Here is an 8,340-nt window from a genome sequence, read left to right as displayed (position 1 = left end):
CAAAATAAGAGAGGAAATAATTAACAAACCAAAACTCTCCACTGGAATTAAATCTCACCTTCAGTCTTTTCTAGAAAAAATATATATTAGCAGAAGACTGTGTACTCTTTGGTGAGGACTGTAACAACTTTTTCTGCTATTCAGATCCCTTATTTTCCTCACATGAATGTATTAATTTTTATTCTTATCTTGTTTGTTGGTGTTCTCTCATTCTCTCTCCTATGAATCAGTGCTGCACACCACAGGAGTGGCAGCAAATGGAGAACAGCCTGTAGGTCACAATGTCCACAGATAAATATCCCAGCAGCTAGGGAGACCTAACTGAGTTTATCTTCCCCCAGTGAATTTAATCCTGAATGTGTGTGTGTGTGATCTCTTAGCAAATGTTTGAGTCCTTTGTGTGTGTGAGAGTGAGTGTGTGTGTGAGCCTGTGCTCACATGTGGACTCTCTGGGACACAGGCTCAGCCTCACTAGCTGCCAGACCTGCAGACAGAACAGTAGCAGCAGCCATGGAAGTAGGATGGAGAGACCCCTAGGTTCCTAGGCTGCATCTGAGAGGGCTTCAGCAACTGCAGAGAAGAAACCCTGGCCCTGGAATCCACAGATTTCAACAACTCAAAACTTGCAAAACATTTTCACTTTCACTACCTTTGCATTAGACATGATAGTTTTGATTTGATGTGCTTTAGACAGCTTTTACACAGATCCATTAAAAATACAAAACAACATTATTTTCACCTGTTTGACTCATACCTTTTTCACAGGAACACAGCATCTGATGTAGAAGATCACAGGTCCATTTAATCTAATTTTCAAACACTTTGTGCAGTGAGATGCTATGAAAGCTGTCATGTTCAATGGTTCTGTTAATAAACCCCTCATTTTAGAAATTATTAAATTATGGATCTTGGATTCTCTGAACACTGATAAGAATAGAAAACTCAGCACTAAGCATGGGAAAAGAAGAGTGTCCTTCTGAGTAAGCAAGTATCCACAAGCTGAACAGCTGCTGCTTCAATGAATGTTACCAGCAAAAAAAAAGAATTTCCGGGTCCTTAGATGGAGAAGAGGTGACAGCTGCAATGAAGAGTCTGGGTGAGAAAGCAAGAGAGGGTACCAACTGAGACCTGGGGGATCCAGAGGTGGACACAGTATCTGGAGAAGGTGAGTTGGTTGAAAGAAAAAACACAATGCTCCTTCTCCAGTGTTCAATTTTTAGGTCATTGCAATTGAATAACTGTCTATATATGCATGTGCACATATAAAAAATGTGTATCTAATTTTTAGTTAATTAAAAGAATACTACATAGGTTTAGAAGACTGACAAACCTGGGCAGTTTTAAGTTTTAATGATACTAAATTCATTCATTAACAACATATTTTATGCTAATAATTAGTTTTTCCATATTACCAATCACCACAATGTACACAAAATTGTCAGTCAGTATGGTACTCATTCATATATCATTTATTATGAGTATACGACATCCATGATTTCAGGATGACACTGTTGGCTATGGTAGTTATTGCTTATCAGTTGCTGAGATTAAGATTATTAAAATCAAGAGACTTTGAGGAGAGAATTTATAACTGAAGGACATTAATTTTATTTCTTCTTTATATTTTCACTGCTTCTAATGTTTCTAGGCTATTTGGTTCTCCCAGGGGAAGCAGGCTCTCAACTGCTTCTAAAACTGTTTATATTGGGGTTTTTTTCTCATTTTGCAAGTCATTGTGATAGTAATGGAAATGGTTTCTTGAGTATTCCCCAAATCATTCTGTATGCAACAACACACATCTTTGTCCCTTTGATGATCACAGTCCTCACATACTTTGTGGTTATGCACAATTCTGCCATCACAGCACTAACCAATACATAATATTAATACCTTATTTTAGCACCCTTACACTTGAGTTCAAGGCAAATTAATACAGATTACAGCATTTACAGTTTCTCATTGACATCAGCCTCTGCTTTGGCTACAAGGTATCTGGCACCAAGATAAGTTATTTAAACCCTAAGCTCAAAGTCTTTGCTCCAGGCAAAATGCACAAAGAGACCTGGGTATTCAATAATCAGATGCACAATAGCCAGTCCTTGACTAGAGAGTTTCCAGAATTAGCAATTATAGAACGATGAAAAAATGCATCCAGAGTTTACACACCTGATTCTCATCCAAAGGGAAATTATTTTATTACAAGGATTATCAGCCTACAATTTTCTCACGGACTTCGGTTCTTAAACAATTTCTTTAAGAAACATAGATGAGTCATTTATTCCAAAGGATGCCTGGAAGGAATTCTGCTTAGCAAAAATCTCAGGAGTAGACAGTTTGCCAGGATTTGGGAGTCAGACTGGATGATCAGCATGGGAGACAGACTACCTAGAAAGTATGGACACTGATCAAAGGAGAAAAACATGCTTTGCCCCCTTCAGAAAGGCTCATGAATAAATATTAGATGATTAATTCACTTAAGAGAATAGAAACATGTGTCTAGTCCTAGTAAGTATGACATAAAAATCTTACTAAACAGTCATTACAGAAAGTAAAATTTAGCGAGTTCCAACTTTTTCACTGTATTCAGAAATATCTTCTCATCTCTTATATTCTTTCCATTCTATATTCACTCTATATCCCATAAATTCTATATGTACTGATGTGGGTCTCACATGAGTCAATGGCACATCAAGGAAGACAGTGGCAACTCCCAGTTTGGTATCGTCACAAACTTACTAAGGGTGTATTCAACTGCACTCAGATCACTGATAAAAATATGGAACAGAACTGGCCCTAGATTTGAAGTCTGAGGGACATTTGGAAGAGCCAGATGTAGCCCCACTCACTGCAACCTGTTCAGCCAATTCTTCATTCAGTTCACTGCTGAAGTTGCTCATCCTAGAGGAGCACAAGTGTTTGAGAAAGATGTTGTGAGGGACAGTATCAAAAAACCTCACTGAAATGCAGAAAAACTACTTCCACTGCTTTCCCTTAACCCACTGTGTGGGTGACCTTAATCAGAAAGATACTACAGTAATTTCACGATTATAAGCCACACCATTTTGACTAAAATTTTGATCCCACCCCAGAAATGCGCCTTACACTCAGGTGCGGCTAATATATGAAAAAAAATCTGAAATTTCCAAACCCAGAAGTGCAAACCAAGGTGCTGAGCCGAGCACCTGCCAATAAAACTCAGGATTGTATGATTGTTACAAATTGGTTACTCTGTTGCGCGGCTGATGGAGGAGGGCTCCGTCCCCACCTGCCGCCACGGGGCAGTGCCAGGCCAGGGCAAGTGAGCCTGACTGCGATGGCAGCGGCAGCCGGCCCTGCCGAGTGGCAGCGCCGATTTGGGCCACCTGGCCCCATCAGCAGCCCCAAGTAGGCCGAGCCCGCTTGGCCCCGAGCTGAGCCAGTAAACCCCGCGATCCCATTACGAATTGGCAACTTTGTTGCACGCGGGTCCTCGCTGCGAACAACAGTGCAGCTTATAATCAGGTGCAGCTTATATACGGACAAAAACCTAAAGGTTGCTGACACCCAGAGGTGCGGCTTATAATCAGGTGCGGCTTGTAATCATGAAATTACTGTAAATAAGGTAGGACTTCGCCTTTGTAAACCCAAGTTTACTGTCCCTTATGATTGCATTGTTCTTTAAATGACCTTCAATACCACCAGTATAATCTTCTCCATATTTCCAGCACCTGAGGTTAGACTTTGATGTCTGCAGTTCCCTGAGTCTTCCCAGAGGACCAAGTAGCCCAAGAGCTTACCAGTATTATTAAAGCAAAAACCTCCCAACACTGAATGCCTCCTTTTCTTCATCCTTATTTGTCAAGTATCAATCAAACATTTTCCTTAGACCTATCTTGCTATTAGTATATTTCAAAATGTCTCTTGTTTTCAGATATAATACTGGCCAGTTTCAAATGTAACTGAGCTTTGCCCTTTTTTCTCCCTGGGTCTGTGAACTACATCTCTAAAATCTCCTTGTGAAGCCTAACCTTGTTTACAGAGATCATACAATTTATTTTTCCTCTTGATCTCCAAGAGTTCTCTGTTCAGGCAAGTTGTTCCTCTACACCACCTGCTTGCTTTATTATACTATCTATTAATGATACTCAAAAATTATGAAGTTCTTATGGTATATTTTGTACTTTGCTATTTATTTTCCATTTGATTCTAGGCAAATGCCAACATTTAATGTGATGAAACCAAATTAATTAAGCAATCTTTCAAATATTTCAACATTATTTTCAATATACTTTCTTGAAATAATACTGAAATATTTACATTAAAATTTAACTTTCTCCATTCAATGATTGTAGAAGTACTAAAGATTCTTTTACAGTCACCTGAGTTAATTGTCAATTTTTCAATATATTCAATATTTAAGGATTGCATTATTTTCTTTACTTGTACACTTCAATGTTTCTAGTGCAAATCTTTCTTCTCATTTAGTATAAAATATTTGTATATCATTTATTGGATCCCTATAATACTCCTGCCAAAGACTTTTGGGATTTCAGACAAAAATCCACTTGCTTATAAATGAAACTCTTTTCTTAAAAAGATGAATAGACTGAGATGCATATAGTCATACATTCAGCAAGACAATACCCTTTGTTTTTCTTTGTTTTTACAATAATGAAAAACACATACATGGAGAGACAATATGCCAGAAATAAAAAATATAACTGATTACTCTTTCAGAACTGCAGCTAACACTTCAGTGGGAAACTGGAAATCCTAAAACAGTAAAAAAAATCAGTATGGAAAATAAAAAATTAGTGCCTCTGTGTATTAATACTGTATTTTATTGAAGTATTTTATTTTTAATAACTAAATTTGAGGACTTAAAACAATAGTTCATTCATGAGAATGGGTAATGTAATATAATACACTCTATATTTTTATGTAAAAAGCAGTAATTACAAATAAGTTATAGAATCAAAACTAGTCCAGATCTCATGTCAACAAATTTTGCTACTAATGAAACCAATAAATAGGTAAGAAGCAGCATATTCAAGTGCATCAAATTACATAAACCATAGATGTATAGGACTGAAAAGTGTAGCCCATCACCTGAAACACAGACTATGGTACCAACCAGCGAACTGTTGGTATCTTCTCTCTCCATTTTTTGCATATTTGTTCCCACCCAAACTGGCTTGATGCCTTCATCTGCCCACCTTTGGTTCCTCTCCTAAATGTTCCGTAGCAAGACTTTCACCATCCCAGCATGCTCTTTCCCAATAAAATGATAATGTATAATGTATTATGAGCCCTGTCCCCCAGGGCAGGGACCCCTCAACAGTCCCAGAGGATGACCCCCAGGGACTTGTGGTGCTGTGTCTCACTGGGGCTGATGCTCTCCCAGGACAGCCCTGAGGAGCTCAGGGCAAGGGCTCGTGTATTCTTGCTCCTCTGTGTGGGGGAAGGTGAGCTTTTCATCGCATCCCATAACACAGATCAGCTCAGATCTCCATTTCAAGCTACACAAAAAATTATAGCATCACCACATCCACACTCATTACTTTTAGCTCATCATTCCTCAAGTGACACGATGCCCATACAGAGAGTGAAGCAAGAGACAGAGCTGGTTGTAAAATGTTATTTAAAATCAGCACCAATATACTCTTTGCTGTAATACTGCACTCAGCTAAAAAGGGGAAGGGATTCAAACATTATAAATCATTTTAGAATGGAGTACAGAGAGAAATAGATAGCAAAAGGGTCTAGCTATGTTCATGCATACCAAGTATCTAGCTGAAACAAAATAGCTTGATGCTTGTCCAATATTCTTTCCCCCACACTTTCTTTGACCCTACCTCAGCTTCTGATCAATTTCTAACATTAAATAACATGAAAAAAGTCTGAAATTGTTTTACTAGGCTACCTTGAACACTGCGACAAGTTAATAATGCAGTTGTGAATCAAAATTACATCTTAGCTGTTTATCAGATACCCTTAAATTCTAGTTTTGCCTGTCTTTCCTTCAAGATTAGTAATTGCAAACACTTGCTACCAAAATTTCCTACACTATCTGTAACTTTGTAATCTCAGCATATGCCATCTAAAAGCCATCAGTATATGTTAGTCGAGTGTCTCTAAATCAGGTTATCAATTGTCCGTAATGTAAACAGTCTTTATATTCGTAAGTGTTTATTAAAAAACATATGGCAGGTACACAGAATGCCCATCTTCTTTTCAGCTACAAATTACTTATAGATGTTCTTTATGTAATTTTTAGTCTGAAATTAGAGTCAGGGTTACCGATATTTTATGGGCTTAGTTTATGTACAGCTCCATGCACAGAATTCTGGTTCAAGGCAAGGAGAATTCTTCACGAAGAATAACAGAGAAACAGAGGCCTACTAGAGTTGTTCTAGATTTGTTTCTCTTCTCTGGCATATGCCAGAATATTTATATTTGTAACTTCTGCAAGTATTGTCAAGAATAATGAATAATTTTATAACTACAGTGCTTATCTTCCCTGAAACTTTAAGAACCATACAAAGACCTTGAAAGCATTGCAACAGATAATACAGGGGAAAAAAATAAACAAAAAAAATCAGTCACAGAAATAATGAAAACAAAACCTGAGATACAAGAAAACTTTTTTGTATAAACAATTCTTTTCATCCAGTCAGCTAATAAATAGAAGTTTACTGAGAAAATCTCCACACCAGTGGAATGAATTTCAGATTTGATCAATGAAGAATGATTGCACATATACTGCATTTCATTATTACTGAATTACAGTAAATAACTGACATGTTTAATATACCTTAACTATATCTCAATCCAACACAAACAGAAAACTGGAATTTGGAAGGACAGTTTAACATCCTTCCACCAGCTCACCAACTTTATTACCTACAAAATCTACTAAATAAACAATTTTTTTTCTTCCTGTTTCAGCACCTCACTAACCTTTCCTGATTTCTTTTCCTCTACATACTGCAGTAGCACTATTTTGACAGAAGGATAATACTTAATGCAATTCTAGATAATTCCCTTTTGTTTATCACATTGGTGACAAAGCACAGCAATTTCCCACACACTTTTTTCCCTGCAATATTTACCTTTTCTTCTCTTTTGTTCTACTAACACTCTGTGCAGTAATTTCCTATTATGGAAATTCCCTTTTTTATGCCCATTGTATACAGAACCTAAGGTGATAATCTGTCTTGAAGTATATACGAAATAATTTTATTTGGTGCAATAATCATATTAAATGTATTTTCTAAACTTTCACCATTCAAGCGTCCCTTGGAAAGCTTCCACTGCACAATGCTGTACTGTATCACATTCATGTGGGAGCTATCACATTGCTATACTATCTTTTACTTTGTATCTCCACAAAAGCAGTGCATTGGGCAGAATAAACATCGGTATTTTTGGTCACGGACTGAAAGCCCTAAATTACTGGAGCTAAGGGGTAAGACAGTTAGTGTTCAAATAGGTATCTGAACAGAAGCCACTCTATTAGTAAAGACAGGGGGATCGAACTATAAATTCTGCCAAAGCTAATTGCACTGCATATACTATGTAAAAAGTCATTCTGCCTGTGTAAAGAACTCGGACACTTCTGCTTTTACATACCCTATAGGGTTCCCAAATCATCAAACTCTGCTGACAAGAGATGACAGAACATCACAGTAGTGACAGTTTTTGCTGAGAATGCCAATTGCCTAAATCTCAGACAAACACAATACACACCAACATCATCTTAACTGATCATGACTGATACAATAAATTTAGTCACTAAGATAAGAAAAACCTTGTAGCAGTAGAACAAAACTAATTCCTTAGTATCCACTTGAGGACTAAGTGTTATATGGTACAACATCTAAATCAAAAGAGAATTGCATTGTCTCTCTCATCTCCAAACAAATTTCACACCTGGCCTAGAGGCCATTTCATGTAGCCTCTAGCAGAATACAATGTACATTTAACATGGAGTTAACAAAATTACAGCTAATTGTGATACTGAAACACATGAACCCCACCTGCCTTTGCACAGTACATCTGAAGGAAATATTCCTTCTTTTTCAGGACTGTAGTGGGTACTCTTGAATATTGCTATTATTTTGTTTTCTTGAACAGAAATATTTTGTGTTGGAGGCAGCTTAGAACCTTACTTGTGAAAGCTTAAGCAGTGAAGAGGAGTAATACGGCACTTTCCCCTCCAGCTGTCACCACCACTATATTTGCTGTAATCTGTCTTTTCATTGTTTGGGTTGTACTATCCTTAACCTTCACACTATGACTGTATCTTGTACATGAATACGAAGCAGTAACAACAACACATGGTAGTGTCCCAATATTTGT

The sequence above is a fragment of the Catharus ustulatus genome, chromosome 1 (assembly GCF_009819885.2).
Source record: "Catharus ustulatus isolate bCatUst1 chromosome 1, bCatUst1.pri.v2, whole genome shotgun sequence".
Classification (NCBI taxonomy): Eukaryota; Metazoa; Chordata; class Aves; order Passeriformes; family Turdidae; genus Catharus; species Catharus ustulatus.
The sequence above is the reverse complement of the archived record's forward strand: the minus strand, read 5'-3'. Positions refer to the sequence as shown.